The sequence below is a fragment of the Podarcis vaucheri genome (assembly GCF_965113315.1).
Source record: "Podarcis vaucheri genome assembly, chromosome: 7".
Classification (NCBI taxonomy): Eukaryota; Metazoa; Chordata; class Lepidosauria; order Squamata; family Lacertidae; genus Podarcis; species Podarcis vaucheri.
This window is the reverse complement of record NC_138765.1, coordinates 1,900,073-1,917,367: the sequence shown is the minus strand read 5'-3', so window position 1 is coordinate 1,917,367 and position 17,295 is coordinate 1,900,073. Positions and strand designations below refer to the sequence as shown.

Sequence of the window (17,295 nt, the reverse complement as noted above, 5' to 3'; positions counted from 1 at the left end):
AAAAAGCTTGAAGACAGGACAAATAACTTCCCCCACAAAAAAAACACCTAGGTCTCCCCCAACAAACGTTTGAGACTAGCTCCCCTAAATCTAAAAGATGGGTATAACTGCGCACGCCGCCCTGCAAACTCTGATAAGCTCCTCCCACAGCTAATCCCCTGCCTCAACAGAAACCCTGCCCCCTCTGACCTTTACACAGGGAAAACAGCTAATCAGCCACCAAGAAACACACACACACAAGAAAACCCTTTTTGCTCCTTCTTCAACTGCTGCCCTACAAACTCTGATAAGCTCCTCCCACAGCTAATCCCCTGCCTCAACAGAAACCCTGCCCCCTCTGACCTTTACACAGGGAAAACAGCTAATCAGCCACCAAGAAACACACCCACACAAGAAAACCCTTTTTGCTCCTTCTTCAACTGCTGCCCTACAAACTCTGATCAGCTCCTCCCACAGCTAATCCCCTGCCTCAACAGAAACCCTGCCCCCTCTGACCTTTACACAGGGAAAACAGCTAATCAGCCACCAAGAAACACACACACACAAGAAAACCCTTTTTGCTCCTTCTTCAACTGATGCCCTGCAAACTCAAACTTTCCTCCCAGGAGCTCCTCCTTCCACACCCCTGGGAGGCTGGCCGCTTGCCTTTCACCCCCTTTCCAGCACTGCGTGGCTTAGTGTAGCAGCACCTGCCCTTTGGAACTCCCCGCCTCTTGCAATAAAGCGTGTGCCTCTGCTAGACGCTTTTCTGGCACCTTGTAAAAGCATTCTTGTTTAGGCAAGCCTAGCCAGATGCTTAGGAAGCTGAAGAAGCAAAGGAAGCCTCAGAGGCCCTACAGGGATTCTCCTGCCCTAGATATTCTCCTGCCCCTGGAGAAGCACAAATGGGGCAGCCGCTTCCCAACTGAATCCCCATTTCTAAACCTCTCCAGTGGTTTCAATTTCCCCTGTTTGCTAATCACCCCACTTCGTAAGGCTGGCAGGCTCTGTCCAGTAGTGACCTCAAGGTAGAACCCTTGAACTCACTGGGGCTTATGGACACAACTTGGTGCCAAAACCAGTCACCACCCTGTCCCTGAACCTGAAAACTGCAACATCAGAGCATAGAATCATAGAGTTGGAAGAGACCACAAGGACCATCGAGTCCAACCCCCTGACAAGCGGGAAACACCACCAGAGCACTCCTGACATATGGTTGTCAAGCCTCTGCTTAAAGACCTCCAAAGTAGGAGACTCCACCACACTCCTTGGCAGCAAATTCCACTGTCGAACAGCTCTTACTGTCAGGAAGTTCTTCCTAATGTTCAGGTGGAATCTTCTTTCTTGTAGTTTGGATCCATTGCTCCGTGTCCGCTTCTCTGGAGCAGCAGAAAACAACCTTTCTCCCTCCTCTATGTGACATCCTTTTATATATTTGAACATGGCTATCATATCACCCCTTAACCTCCTCTTCTCCAGGCTAAACATGCCCAGCTCCCTTAGCCGTTCCTCAGAAGGCATCGTTTCCAGGCCTTTGACCATTTTGGTTGCCCTCCTCTGGACACGGTCCAGTTTGTCAGTGTCCTTCTTGAACTGCGGTGCCCAGAACTGGACACAGTACTCCAGGTGTGGTCTGACCAGAGCAGAATACAGTGGCACTATTACTTCCCTTGATCTAGATGCTATACTCCTATTGATGGAGCCCAGAATTGCATTGGCTTTTTTAGCTGCCGCGTCACACTGTTGGCTCATGTCAAGTTTGTGGTCAACCAAGACTCCTAGATCCTTTTCACATGTACTGCTCTCAAGCCAGGTGTCCCCCATCTTGTATTTGTGCCTCTCATTTTTTTTGCCCAAGTGCAATACTTTACATTTCTCCCTGTTAAAATTCATCTTGTTTGTTTTTGCCCAGTTCTCTAATCTGTCAAGGTCGTTTTGAAGTGTGATCCTGTCCTCTGGGGTGTTAGCCACCCCTCCCAGTTTGGTGTCATCTGGAAATTTGATCAGGATGCCCTTGAGTCCATCATCCAAGTCGTTGATAAAGATGTTGAATAAGACCGGGCCCAAGACAGAACCCTGTGGCACCCCACTAGTCACTCTTCTCCAGGATGAAGAGGAACCATTGATGAGCACCCTTTGGGTTCGGTCAGTCAGCCAGTTACAAATCCACTGAGTGGTAGCATAGTCAAGACCGCATTTTACCAGCTTCTTTACAAGAATATCATGGGGCACCTTGTCAAATGCTTTGCTGAAATCAAGGTAGGCTACATCCACTGCGTTCCCTTCATCTACCAGGCTTGTAATTCTGTGAAAAAACGAGATCAGGTTAGTCTGACATGACTTATTTTTCAGAAATCCATGCTGACTATTGGTGATCACAGCATTCCTTTCTAGGTGCTCACAGACTGTTTGCTTAATGATCTGCTCCAGAATCTTCCCTGCTATTGATGTCAGACTGACTGGGCGGTAATTATTTGGGTCCTCTCTTTCCCCCTTTTTGAAAATAGGGACAACATTTGCCCTCCTCCAGTCTGCCGGGACTTCGCCTGTTCTCCAGGAATTCTCAAAGATGACTGCCAGTGGTTCTGAGATCACATCTGCCAGTTCTTTTAAGACTCTTGGATGCAGTTCTTCTGGCCCTGGAGACTTGAATACATCTAAACTAGCCAACTCGCCTTGCGGGGGGTGGGACTAGATGACCCTTCTTCTGATTAGGGGATTAGGGATTCCCACAATACATTTCCAGAAGCATCCTCAAGGCATCATAGGTCTGTCACAGAAAAGGTGTGGTCTCAGGTAGAAGCTGAGCTCCAGGCCTGGCCCCGTCTGTCAAATATAGTCTTCCATCACATTGCAAAGGAAAGCATGGACAGTTCAAATACACCCCTTGGTCTTGTCTGGGCTTGGTCCCACTATAGAGTGGGTAGGCATTGTGATTGAGACGGTTATCTGTTCGCCACTCTTGGGGCAGGATCTCACCCTGTACATCTCTGGATTACGGTGGGCTCACTCACCCCTCCCATTATGCCTCACTTCCCTGGGTCCGAAATGCCATTGGAACAGAGAAGATTGAAACAACGATGTGACTTCTTGTGAATTCCTAAAGTTTTACAATATGTAAGGGTATGTGGCAGAATAGTAATGGGGAACCCCCGTCTCCCTTGCGGTTAGTCTGGATAAGCTGTGGGCTCCTTGGGGCAGAGTCCTTGGCACAGATGGCGGGGGGGGGGAGGAGGAAGGGGAGCCCCTAAGTGCAGGGGCAGAAGCGGGAAAGTGCAGGAATGGAGAGGGAGGGGGTCCCTCGGCTTGCAAAGGGTTAAAAGGAGCAGAGCTGGATTCCTAGAGAGGACAGGGAGTGATGGTCCTCCATGGATAAATTCCCCCCTCCCCCTCCCTCCCTGCTTTCTTCTTCTCTCTCCTTTGCAAAAGCCCCTCCTGGACTCGGGTGAGTCTCCTCTCTCCTCCCCCTGAGGGTGCAATGGGGAGAAGGGGGTCCCAGGGGGCAGGGAGGGGGCTTGGGGGTCCCTGCTCAGATCATACCTGGGGGGGGCGACCCCCAAGTCAGGGAGTAGTGGGTCCTCTTTGTCCTCTTCCAAGCCAGGGAGGGGCCACTTCGCAGGAAATATTCAGCTCTGTTCTTCCTTGGGATCCAGATGCTGCCTTCATTTTTGGGAGGGGCCTTTGGGTCAAGGAAAACTGGGCAGGCAAAGAAACCCCCTTCAGAGGGAGGGATAAGTCACTTTTGTGAACTGAGGCTGCAGCCAGAATGGAACATTCCCACATGGGGGGAGCACAGGGAGAAGAAAAGCCCCTCTGCATCTTCACAACCGGACCACTTCCTCTGTCCCAGATGCAACAACACATGTCTCTCCCCTATTCAGGCTAAGCAAGTAGGCGAACTAATGTGAAAGCAAATTTCAGGTGTATCCTCAGGAAATGCTAAAGCAAGGATAGAAGACTCCTTCTCCCAATATTCTGGGACAAATGAGGAGGGATTATCCGTCAGCGGGTGGCTTGTGCTAGTAACAGAGGATGTGGAAAACATTTTTCTGACTGTAATAAAATTCTTATCATCCTGACAGATCCTTGTAAAACCTTCTGGGGGGGGGAATCTAACAGAGGGTCTTTAGGTTTTGATAAGCAAGAAATGGAAATTGGTGCAATCTTAAAAGAGGCTAGTTCTATCAAGGTACCCTAAGACTTTGGGAATCTTGTCACAAGCGTAAAGCTCCCCTCTGGAGTTTATACAGGGTCTACATGCCTGGTGTTCTTAAGAACACAACAGATTTAGCACATGCGCAGGATCTATGCTTTGACGGCTTCCATGCCACTGTGGGGGCCACATTTTGAGACTGGAGACTTGCAAAGATGGTGTATTAGCACAGGGAATATCGAAGGGGGAGGGCTGCGTTTCAAAAATGTGGCATCGCCAGCTCCTCCTCTGCTTCCACATACAGATTTGGTCCCCATGCAACCCCAGACAGAGGCAAATATGGCCACAACATCTGCCTGGCTTGCGATGAGGGAGCTCAAAGAGCGTCAGCGGGGCTCTCTATACAAAGCACCTAGCATGGGGGCAGCTACAGGTAATGGCTACTCGTCTATTTTCTGCCCATGGTCTGGGGTTGCAGTTTTCAGGCTTAGGGACAGGAAGGTGACTGGTTTTGACACCAAGTTGTGTCCATAAGCCCCACTGAGTTCAAGGGGTTCTACCTTGAGGTCACTGCTGGACAGACCCTGCCAGCCTTACGAAGTGGGGTGAGGAGTAAACAGGTGAAATTGAAACCACTAGAGAAGTTTAGAAATGGGGCTTCTGTTGGGAAGGGGCTGCCCCATTTGGGCTTCTCCAGGGGCAGGAGAATATCTAGGGCAGGAGAATCCCTGCAGGGCCTCTGAGGCTCCCTTTGCTTCTTCCTCTCTCCCAGGACCCTCCAGCTTGTTTTGGCTCCTTGACTCCTCAGAAAGGGTGAAAGAGACGGATCCTGCAAAGCTAGCGAGGATGGAAGGGGGAAGATGGACGGTTGACCTGGTCCGGCTGTCTCCTGCATCCGTCCCCACAACCTCTGAGCGTTCCCTCCCAGGGACCTCCAAGAGATCTGCTGAGTCCCAGGGGAGTGGAGATGGGGACATGGAGGGATGGAGCCGGAGAGGAATTGGGGCTTGCTCAGCTTGGGGGTGGGGGGAGGCAGGCAGGCGGATGAAGATGGAGAAGGGGGGCACCTTTTCGGGCTCCCCCACCTGCCTGCCTGCGCCTTGGTCATCTGCAGGCAACTGTGATGTATTGGCAGCTCAAAATGTCTAAAACCAGTTCTGTGATCTGAATGCCTTACCAATGTCAGACACTGATCCGTCGCGCAGCACTAGAACCCACGGCTCTTTTTTTAAAAAAATGTTTTCACATATTGCATTACAATACAGATGTACCAAAGCCAACACCATTTCCTCCCCATCCCCCCATACATTTACATTTCTATTTCCTCAATCCATCATATTATCCTTCTCTCCCTCCTCCCACTTCCCTCCGCCCCCACTCGATTTCCTCCATATTATAAAATGTACAATAATATTCTTATTATCTTTCCTTACTAATTTTTCTTCCATCCAGTACTTCACATTTTAATCTTTTTTTGAGCAATGTTTTGTTTTTTTTAAAGATATTTATTAAAAGTTTAATAGTTACAGAAAAAAGAAGAAACAATAAAAAGTTCACAATACATCAAAAATAAAGAGAAAAAACAAAAAAAACAATACAACAAAACAAAAAAAACAAAAAAAAAACATTTAAAAAACACATCCAATATCTCTCTATCTCTACCTTTCATTTACTTGTTTCATCGACCTCCTCACACCTCCCTTTTTTGTATTCTTGTTCAATTTGGTTATTTCAGCAAATCCTTACCATCTCTCTTAATTTTTGTTCTATAATTAATCTTAACACAATCTAACCTTAAATTTCCACTTTAACCCATTAACAATCTATTTTTACTTAATTCTTTATAACATTTCTGCTAAGGCCATATAACTTCATTCCAGCATCCTTCTAACATTCATTTATTTTACAATATTTCTGTAAATAAACTTTAAATTTCTTCCAATCTTCTTCCACCGACTCTTCTCCCTGGTCTCGGATTCTGCCAGGCATTTCCGCCAATTCCATATAGTCCATCAACTTCATCTGCCATTCTTCCCGGGTGGGTAAATCTTGTGTCTTCCAGTACTTTGCGATGAGTATTCTTGCTGCTGTTGTTGCATACATAAAGTTCTGTCCTTCTTTGGCACCAATTGGCCGACTATGCCCAGGAGAAAGGCCTCTGGTTTCTTCAAGAAGGTATATTTAAATACCTTTTTCATTTCATTATATATCATCTCCCAGAATGTCTTAATCCTTGGGCACGTCCATCAAAGGTGAAAGAATGTACCTTCAGTCTCATTACATTTCCAGCATTTATTATCAGGCAAATGATAGATTTTTGCAAGCTTGACTGGGGTCATGTACCACCTGTAGATCATTTTCATTAAGTTCTCTCTTAAGGCATTGCATGCCGTAAACTTCATACCTGTGGTCCATAACTGTTCCCAGTCAGCCAACATAATGTTATGTCCAACATCTTGTGCCCATTTAATCATAGCAGATTTCACCGTTTCATCCTGAGTATTCCATTTCAACAGCAAGTTATACATTCTTGACAGATTCTTAACTTTAGGGTCTAGCAATTCTGTTTCCAGTTTTGATTTTTCCACCTGGAAGCCTAGTTTTTTATCCAAATTATATGCCTCCATTATTTGATAATAGTGGAACCAATCTCGCACTCTGTTTTTTAATTTTTCAAAACTCTGCAGTTTTAATCTGTCTCCCTCTTGTTCCAAAATTTCCCAATACTTCGGCCATTTGGCCTCCATATTGAGTTTTTTCTGAGCCTTTGCTTCCATTGGCGACAGCCATCTCGGGGTTTTATTTTCTAACAAGTCTTTATATCTTATCCAGACATTAAATAGTGCTTTCCTGACAATATGGTTTTTAAACGCTTTGTGTGCTTTAACCTTATCATACCACAGGTATGCGTGCCAACCAAATACATTGTTAAAACCTTCCAAATACAACACATCAGTATTTTCAAGAAGCATCCATTCTCTCAGCCAACAAAAAGCGGCTGATTCATAATAAAGTTTGAGGTCTGGCAGGGCAAATCCACCTCTTTCTTTAGCATCAGTTAATATCTTAATTTTTATACGAGGCTTCTTGACATGCCAAACAAATCTAGAGATATCTCTCTGCCACTTCTTGAAGCAGTCCATTTTGTCCAAAATTTGCAACGTTTGAAACAAAAACATTCTTGGCAATACATTCATTTTTATCACAGCAATTCGGCCTAACAACGATAACTTCAAATTTGACCATATTTCTAAATCCTTTTTCACTTCAGTCCAACATTTTTTGTAGTTATCCTTAAATAAATTCACGTTCTTAGCAGTCAGGAAAAAGCACCAAGGCAAAAGCCAGCTCCAGATGGCTTGAATGCAAAACAGGATGTTGTGGTTTGCAGATGTACTGCTGGGGAAAAGGTGGAGCCTATTCTCTGTACTGAGCACCGGATGTTAGCTCAGAGTGTCATGTGACCTGTGCTGGAAGTACAGGGGAGGAGTTGTGACTCTTCTGATGGAGACTGAAGGGTGCAGTCGCATTTCTATGTACTGCTGAATGACAGGAATAAAACATGTAAATAGGACTCCTGTCTGTCTCATTTCCCCTCCCTGGGGAGAATGCAGGGAGGGAGAGAAGCAGAGGGTGTGTTCTTTCTCACGTCTAATGAGAAGAATTGCCGGTTTGTTTACCTAGCCTGCCGGGAGGTCGCAGACGGAAGGTAAACACAGTATCTCACTCAATTGCCGCGGGGGAGGCCAGGTACCTCTGACTGTGAGCTGAGATACTAACATATGGCAGCCTTCGGATGGTTGCGATTCATCGGACATCTGCATGAGAGGCTGGTGGACTGTCCTCCTCTGCTCCAAGGGAGAAAAGCGTCTAAGATAAGCCAGAGGCTGAACAGACGGCTGAACCCAGAGGAAGGTGTTTTCCTAGCAACGGAGCTCAAGGTATGCTGCATTTTCGGGCTAAAAGTGTGAACGCAGAATGATTAATTCTCTGGTTCACGGGAGCTCTGCGTTTGAAAAACAAAAGCTCCGGGAGGACAGGCCTGCAGCTCAGAGGCTGAAGCTTGCATTCCGCAAATTATTGTGGTTAAAGATAAGAAGTCCTGAATGCATTGTTGCTAAGTAACGGTCGTGGAAAGTTACTAGCAGAGAAGCTGCACTGTGAGGCTGGGAAAAGCGAAACAAAGCCACAGAGTGTTTTGGCTACAAGTTTATGTGCTCTTGGAAGGGGACTTTCCATAGCAGCCAGCGTTTAGCTGCCAGGTGCCAAAGAGCGTAAACAACTTGCAGTTTGCCTGCTAGAGAAGGCAGGAAAGAACTGTTGGATTTTACAGCTTGCTTGAGAGTGTGAGCTGGAGGCTTGGCTTCAAGATGGATGCCAAGAAGGCAGGGGGGTTGCCTTACCCACCTCCCTTAAATAATGACAATTATTCATCTTGGTCTGTAAAGATGAAGGCCCTGCTGCAGAATCAGAGGCTTTTTGATGTAATTGAAAATCCCATCCCTGCAGCACCAACCAGAGGTTGGGAATCACAGGACATGAGGGCCAGGACTGCTATAATTCTGTGTGTCTCAGATGAGCAGTTGGTGCATACTCAGCATTTACAACATGCGAAAGAGGTTTGGGACACGCTGCGTACAACGCATCAGAGAGATGCTGGTTCTTCAGCGTTGCTGTATTTTGAGAAGTTGACCAATCTGAGACTAGCGCACCTGACAGAAATGAAGTTTCTGCGTCAACAGATGGTGGAACGCAATTTCCGTCTACAGGAGGAAGTGTTTTGCTTCATGATGATTAACAGCCTCAATAAGACCTACAAGGTTGTTGCCAGTCAGCTTGGTTCCCTACCTGCGGCAGACCTGACCGCGGAAAGAGTGTGTGCTGTCGTCCTGAATGAACACGACAGACTTGCTGCACTGGAAGTGAAGGACAGGGGGAGGGAAGAACAGAGTTCAAATCTCCCCACTGCTGGTGCTACTGCAGAGCATGCTACAGCATTGAGCGCTGTCCGATGTTACAATTGTGGACAGACTGGGCATCTACAGTGAAACTGTAGGAAGCCGCGCCAGTCAAAAGGAGCGAAAAGCAGCTTTACGAAGCCTGAGGCGTCAGGCAAAAGCCGTACCAAGTACCAGGTGAAACCTGCAAAGGCTATGATGGCGAAAGGAACCACGCCAGATGTTGGGAACGCCTTTATAATCGACACTGGATGTACAAAACATTTGTGCCCGCACAGAGAACTGTTTTTGACGTTGAAGAAGCAAAGCTTCGCTGTGAAACAGGCCAACGGTCAGGAGTTGGAAGCGACCGGAATTGGGACTGTGTATCTTGAGAGTCTGAACTTGACTATAAGTGATGTTTACTTGGTTCCAGAACTGAGATTTAATCTGCTGAGTGTGTCGCAGATTGCAAAGAAAGGACTGAAACTGTCCTATGATGCTAAAAGCTGCAAGATCTACAAAGATGGAGAACCGTTTCTTACTGCCAAAAAGAAAGATGGACTGTATTTGTTGACTTTTGATCAAAGTGATTACATGAAATGCAATTCTTCTGATTCTAACGAAATCTCTCTTACAGGTGTGACCAAAACGAGCGCCCGGAAGGTGCCGAAGGTCAACAGAGCGTTTCAGCGGGTGTATGCTGATGCGATTGGTCCTCTAGAAACATCTAGGGGCGGTGCACGGTTTTACCTTTTGTGTGTGGATTGTTTCACTAATTATTCTTGGGTTTTTGTGATGGAGAAACCGCAAGAAACTTTAGAAAAGTTTCAGGAGTTTTGTGACAAGGTTAAAAATATGCATGATGCTAACATTGATTGTCTTTTCACAGATGAGAAGCAAATTTTTCTGTTACAGAAGTTTCAGAAGTTCCTGGATGGAAAAGGGATAGACCACAAAGTTGCTGTTTCAACCGAAGCGTGGAACAGGGGGGTCTGTGTGAGAGTGAACAAAGAATTGCAAAAGGGGATGCATGCGCAATTGCTGAGTTCACATTTGCCACATGAATATTGGGCGGAGTCTCTAGCGTCCTATCTTCACGTGTGGTTGAGAAAGGTCTCAACAGAGTTGGGATGTTCTCCTTTTGAGAAGCTGTTCAATAGAAAACCTTCTGTTGCCTATTTTAAGGTTTTCGGATCTCATGTGAGAACAGAAGCTCCAGGTGGAGTAAAGAATGCCAGAGGCATTTTTGTGGGTTATGAAAAGGATCTCTACAGAGTAATTTTGTCTGAATCTGGTCAGGTGATTCTCACAAAGTTTCTAGAGAGTGCTCCGGAACAAGAGCGGGTAGTAGTACACACATTTCCCACAGATGACAATTCAGATGATGATGATTACACAGATTACAGTGGTACTGATGACGACACTGATAGCTCAGAGAGTTCAGTTGTAACAGTCATTGAGAGAAAATCTCACACAATGGATAGACCTTCACAGATGAAGGAAGAACCACTGATTGCTACTGGTTCTCAACAAAGTTCAGAAGTTGAACCAGTGAGCACAGAGGATCAGAACCTCATACGCAGGTCTGAGAAAGTCACAAAGGGTGTACCACCAAAGAGGTACTCAAAAGAGTTTGCTAACTTAGCTGTTGCATGTGTTGCTATTGTTAACAACTCAAAACAGATTAAAGCAGTGTCTAAGTCAGAGACAAAGACACAACAGAGAGTAGCTAGCCAAGGTAATGCAAAAGCACTCATTCCTTGGAAACCAGACAACCAGAGAGGTACACTGGTGAAACCAGTGGTGGGGAGTTCCAAGGGTGGAACTGAAACAACAGGGGACTGTTATATGTATAACAACTGTTTGTTTTCTTCTCTGAATCATGTTTTGCCTATTGATGCTTTTGGGGGAGGATGTCAGGAAAAAGCACCAAGGCAAAAGCCAGCTCCAGATGGCTTGAATGCAAAACAGGATGTTGTGGTTTGCAGATGTACTGCTGGGGAAAAGGTGGAGCCTATTCTCTGTACTGAGCACCGGATGTTAGCTCAGAGTGTCATGTGACCTGTGCTGGAAGTACAGGGGAGGAGTTGTGACTCTTCTGATGGAGACTGAAGGGTGCAGTCGCATTTCTATGTACTGCTGAATGACAGGAATAAAACATGTAAATAGGACTCCTGTCTGTCTCATTTCCCCTCCCTGGGGAGAATGCAGGGAGGGAGAGAAGCAGAGGGTGTGTTCTTTCTCACGTCTAATGAGAAGAACCGCCGGTTTGTTTACCTAGCCTGCCGGGAGGTCGCAGACGGAAGGTAAACACAGTATTTCACTCAATTGCCTCGGGGGAGGCCAGGTACCTCTGACTGTGAGCTGAGATACTAACAGTTAACCCCTAAATATTTCACTTTCTTAACCAGTGTTAATCCTGTCTCCTTCTGAAACTTATCTCTCTCAATCTGTTAGATTTTTCTCTAAAACCTTAGTTTTCGTCTTATTCAACTTGAAACCTGCTACCTGACCAAATTCTTGAATCAGTTCTAGTACTCTTTTAGTGCTAGATTCTGGCTCCTGTAGAGTCAATACCAAATCGTCAGCAAATGCTTTCAATTTGTACTGTTTGGCTCCCACTTGTATATCTTTTACCAATTGGTCCCTTCTAATCATATTTAACAAAACCTCCAGGACCGATATAAAAAGCAATGGAGAGATTGGGCAACCTTGTCGTGTTCCTTTCTCAATCTTAAATTCTTCCGTCACTACGTTATTCACAATTAATTTAGCCTTCTGTTCTGAATAAATTGCACCTATACCATTTCCAAAACCTTGACCAACCCCCATCCCCAGTAAATTTTTCTTCATAAAACTCCGAGAAATGTTGTCAAAGGCTTTCTCCACGTCCACAAATATCAAAACTGCTTTAGTATTGATCTTCACTTGTAGTTTTTCTAAGATATTCATTATATTCCTCGTATTGTCAGACAAGTGTCTGCCCGGGAGAAAACCCGCTTGATCTTTGTGAATTTCTTCTGCTAACACCTTTTTTAATCTTCTAGTCAAAATATCTGCAAAAAATTTATAATCCACATTAAGCAGTGATATGGGGCGGTAGTTCTTAAGCTGTGTCTTTTCAGTCTCTGTTTTCGGTATAAGTGTAAAATATGCTTCCTTCCACAATTCTGGTGCCCTTTTCCCTTCCAGTGTTTCATTACAGACTTCCTTTAAAGGTTGTATTAACCATTCTTTCAGAGATCTGTAATATCTTGAAGTCAGTCCATCCGGTCCTGGGGATTTACCCAATTGCATGTTCTGAATGGCCCCTTCTACTTCCTGTTCCGTTATTTTGTAATTCAGTATTAACTTATTTTCCTGGGAAATTTTTTGTAGTCCATTCATTTTCAAAAATTTATCAATGTCCATTTCTTTCTGCGTCTCCTGTGTATATAGATTTTTGAAATACCTCTGGAAGCACTTTCTAATTTCCACTGGAATCTGTATATTCTTTCCTTCCACTTCTAAATTCATAATAATATTAAGTTTTTGTCTTTTTTTCATTTGCCAAGCCAACAGTTTTCCACACTTATTTGCCGATTCAAATGTCTTTTGTCTCATCTGTTTAATCTTCCATTCTATTTCCTGATTCATCATTTTCATATATTGTACTTGATATAACTTTATCTCTTTCAAAATCTCCTGCGACTTTGGTTTCACCCTCAATTTCTTCTTCATTTTTTCCAGGATTTTGTCTTTTTTCTCATTTTGAATTCTCTTCTTAATTGCATTCTGTTGTATCAAAAATCCTCTCATGACCGCTTTGCTTGCATCCCAAATTACTCTTTTTTCCACAGTAGTGTTCATATTTATCTCAAAATAGTCTCTCAAAGTTTTTTGGGCCTTCTTAGTGAATTCTTCATTCCTAAACAAAGTATCATTCATCCTCCATCTAAAGGAACCAATTGGCGTCAATTTCATTTCCATCTTCACGGCATTATGGTCAGAGCAGGTCTTGGGGCAGATTTCCACTTTACTAGTCTTCGGAGCCAGTACCCAAATTCGGTCAATTCTTGTCCATGTCATTTTAACCTCAGAGAAGAAGGTTCCTTCTCTTCCCAGGGGATTCTTCGTTCTCCAGATATCGACTAAATCCATATTTTCAGTCATATCAAAGAAAGTTTTTGGTAATCTTCCATCCTTGGTGACTACCTGTCTCTGTGCCTTATCCATATTTGTAGACACTGCACCATTCATGTCTCATCAAAATCACATTGTAATCCATATAGTCCATCAGAGTCTCATGTAACTTCTTAGAAAATTCCGATTTTCCTTCATTTGGTGCATAAATACCTACTATCAAGAATTTTTCTCCTTGTGTTTGAATTTCAATTGCAACGTATCTTCCTTGATCATCTTTAAATATAAATTTTGGTGATAGGTTCTCCTTTGCATAGAGGACCACTCCTCTTTTTTTAACTTTATCCGATGAGATATATTCTTGGCCTAATCTTTTATTATACAATATCTTCCTGTGTAGCCTTGTTACATGTGTTTCTTGTAAACAAATCAAGTCCAAATGCTCTTTTTTCAGTAAATGAAATACTCTCCGCCTTTTTTCCGGGGAGTTCAGTCCTTTCACATTCCAACTCAAGACCTGCAGTGCCATCATGTGGTTACTTTGATGCCCCCCCAACTGCCCCCAAAGCTTTCTCCTCTTCTGTTGGTAATGATGATGGCATGTTCACTGGGGGGTCCAATCCAAAGGATAATAATAATAATAATAATAATAATAATAATAATAATAATAATTTATTATTTGTACCCCGCCCATCTGGCTGGGTTTCCCCAGCCACTCTGGGCGGCTTCCACAGAAACCAAAAAACACTAAACTATCATACATTAAAAGCTTCCCTGAATAGGGCCGCCTTAAGATGTCTTCTGAATGTCAGGTAGTTGTCCATCACCTTGACATCCAATGGGAGGGCATTCCACAGGGCGGGCGCCACCACCGAAAAGGCCCTCTGCCTGGTTCCCTGTAGCTTCGCTTCTCGTAATGAGGGAACCGCCAGAAGGCCGTCGGCGCTGGACCTCAGTGTCCGGGCAGAACGATGGGGGTGGAGACGCTCCTTCAGGTATACTGGGCCGAAGCCGTTTAGGGCTTTAAAGGTCAACACCAGCACTTTGAATTGTGCTCGGAAACGTACTGGGAGCCAATGTAGGTCTTTCAAGACCGGTGTTATGTGGTCCCGGCGGCCGCTCCCAGTCCCCAGTCTAGCTGCCGCATTCTGGATTAGCTGTAGTTTCCGAGTCACCTTCAAAGGTAGCCCCACGTAGAGCGCATTGCAGTAGTCCAAGCGATATATCCAATGTTCCCCTGTTTGGTGATCTCTCCAATACTCTTTGCTCTGGTTCTCTATCTGATGATCTTCTGTCCAATGCTGTTGGCTCTTTTCTGATTCCCTTCTGCAGATCTTCTTCGTATTTAATCAGAAACTTTATTTTATCTTCTGCTGATCTTTTTATTTTCCTTCCTTTAAAGCTGAAGGATAGGCCTTGAGGAAATTCCCACCTGAAGATGATTTTGTTCCTTCTCAGCAGGGCAACCAAATCTCCAAAATTGGACCTAAGGTCCAAAAGATGTTTTGGGATATCTTTAAATATTTCCACTCTTGACTGTTGTATTATCCAAAGTCTTTTCGTAGTGCCAGCCCAAAATTCTATCTCTCTCTTCTTTAGATCGGAGGGTAATCAAGCAGTCTCTTATTCTGTTGTTCTCCTTCTTCCCTCCTCTTCCAAGTCTAAAGGCCCTCACAATTCTGAACTCCTCTTTTTCCAAGTCCAAAACCCAGCAGTCTGCAAATTCCTGCGTAAGGAACTCTAACAAAGAGTCCTTTTCCAGTTCAGGTACAGCTCTAATTCTCAAATTTGTCTGTTTTTCCTTGAGCTCAATCATAGAAAGTGCCAACTTGTGGTCCTCAAGTTGCTTCTGTAGGTCTGGAACTCTGTTTCCAATTGAGTTACCTTTGCCTCTACGGCAACAACTTTTTCCTTGGCTTCCTCTGCGATCTGTCGAGTCGAATTAGAATCCTGTATCAGTTTCTCAATAGCTTCTGTATTTGTATTAACTTTTTGTCCCAAACTATTTATACTTTGTGTGTTCTGGTCTAATTTTTTATTCATTTGTTCCAATGATTCATTTATCTTACTTAATGCAAGCGCTAAGCTCTCTTCTGATATCTTTCCTTTTGATTTAGAGTGCGTTGATACAGCCGCAGATGGGGCAGGAGGACCAGATGTAGAGGCTCTTCGCTGCCAAGACTTCCCAGACCTTGTTGTTTTGTCTTGGACTGGCGGGTCTATTTTTTCTTTTCCATCTGCCATAACACTTAACCACTTCAAGGTCAATTCCGCAGTCCCAGAGTCTTATCTTAGAATTGGAAAATTCCAACCCTTGTAGCAATTTCAGAAACCTCCTCTAGAGGGAAATAGTTACTAATTATGTTATGTTAGCCCAAAATGTCACTTTTTAAAACACAGTTGCACCGTTAGATTTAATATCAAGTCTCAGTTACTATTACTCAGTTACCCTTACTCCTTTTGCTCCTTTTTGAGGTCAGAAGAGGATGGTTAAAACAATGTATCCCTCTTGTTTCACTGGCTGTCAGCAAACGGTCTATTCACAGTCAATGCACGCTCCAAAATACAACAATCTTAATGGCAGCCCGTTTCCAGGTTCTGAGCGGTGAAAATTTAGCTTCTTTCCCTCTCTAAGCCTTCTCTACCCCCCCCCCTTGTCTACTAACTAATGGATAAAGGGTTGATTGGAAGACTAAGCCATCTCTACCCCTCACCCTGTTTTGAAATAAAGCCTATTTAAGAATTGGGGACACGGAGGAAGGAGAACAAGGGTCCTAGAACAAAGGGCAAGTAGGATCCTAGAATGCAACAACTGATTGGCCTGCAGGAAAAGACCAATCAGGCTCCAGGAGGGAAGCAGAATCAGCCAATCAGACGGGACTAATTGTGTAAATAATGTATATAACAGCCTGAGGTTTGGGGGCAATTAAATCACTGTTTTGCAAGCTGCAATAAAGAGCATGAAATCACTACAGGACTCCTGAGTAGATTTCAGAGAATCTAATGCATCTTTGGTTGGGATTAGTTACAGATAGGTAGCCGCGTAGGTCTGCCATAGTCAAAATAAAAAAATTCCTTCCAGTAGCACCTTAAAGACCAACTAAGTTAGTTATTGGTATGAGCTTTCATGTGCATGCACACTTCACACTGCACACAGGTATCTGAAGAAATGTGCATGCACACAAAAGCTCATACCAAGAACTAACTTAGTTGGTCTTTAAGGTGCTACTGGAAGGAATTTTTTTATTTTGGTTGGGATTGTCCAGCAAGGAGATTGGAGATGGTTGCCAGTCAAAGGGTAGTTTAAGAGACGGGGGGGAGAGACCTCCTTGTGAAAGGGGGGGCAGTTTTGGGAGACATTCCAGCCCTGGCATTGGGAGCCAGAAGAGGAATCCTGGAAGAGGACACTCCAGCCTCATCTAGTCCAACCCCTGCGATTCAGGAACCCCGGTTCTTAGTCCCGCCAGCTCCCTTGAACTGGGCAACTCAGATGCCTGGAGCAGCGCCCCGTTGGAGAGCAGCCTTGGGTCGCCTCTGGAGCTGGCTGGACCTTCTGGACGGCTGTTTCCATCCCCCCTGCCTTCTGCTGGCAGGCCCGGTTGGGAGTTGTAGTGCAAAACCCATTGAGAGTGCCTGGTCCTGGAGGTGGTTTTCAAGTTGGAACTATGTTTTGACCCTTTGCCAAAAGGAGATGCCACAAAGTGTGTGTGTGGGGGGGGTGTCTTTTCAGTGCCAGGATACAAGGTGCTCTCTTGACCCGGGAGCCCAATCCCTCTCCCCCACCCCTAGAAAAGGGGGTCTTCCCCTCATCCTCTCCTTGCAGGACCCCCTTTTCCTTCCTCTTTGCTTAGAGAGTCGGAGCCAACTCTCTCTCAAGGGACCCTGGAGCCAAACACTTCAGAGTTTTACTTCTCAAGCAAAGGGGGGGAAGGAATACATTCTTATTGCTCTTGAGATGTACAGAAATCTGTTCCCCGCGGAGGGAGAAGCTTGCCAGGCCCCCAAAGTCCCCCTATGTAGCAGCTCTGCACCTGCGCCACGCCCCCTGGCACCCAGCTGGCTTCCTAGAGAGGAATAAAGGGAGGAAGCTCCCCAGAGCAC

At 45.0% G+C, this 17,295-nt stretch overlaps 2 protein-coding genes across 2 annotated transcripts in view; one reads left to right on the top strand and one right to left on the bottom strand.

Moving 5' to 3' along the window:
* Positions 1 to 1,515, bottom strand: part of LOC309537630 (uncharacterized protein) — a gene marked incomplete at its 3' end in the record, with an annotated part of 45,121 nt that extends 43,606 nt beyond the window's left edge. The window contains exon 1 of the mRNA XM_082232519.1: positions 925 to 1,515. The remainder of the gene's footprint in view (positions 1 to 924) is intronic.
* The window catches only part of LOC309536741 (uncharacterized protein), a 209,261-nt gene extending 193,097 nt beyond the window's left edge, over positions 1 to 16,164 (top strand). Inside the window, exon 9 of the mRNA XM_082230985.1 lies at positions 15,973 to 16,164. The gene's annotated coding sequence lies outside the window, so the exon portion shown is untranslated. The remainder of the gene's footprint in view (positions 1 to 15,972) is intronic.
* Positions 16,165 to 17,295: the final 1,131 nt, after the last annotated feature.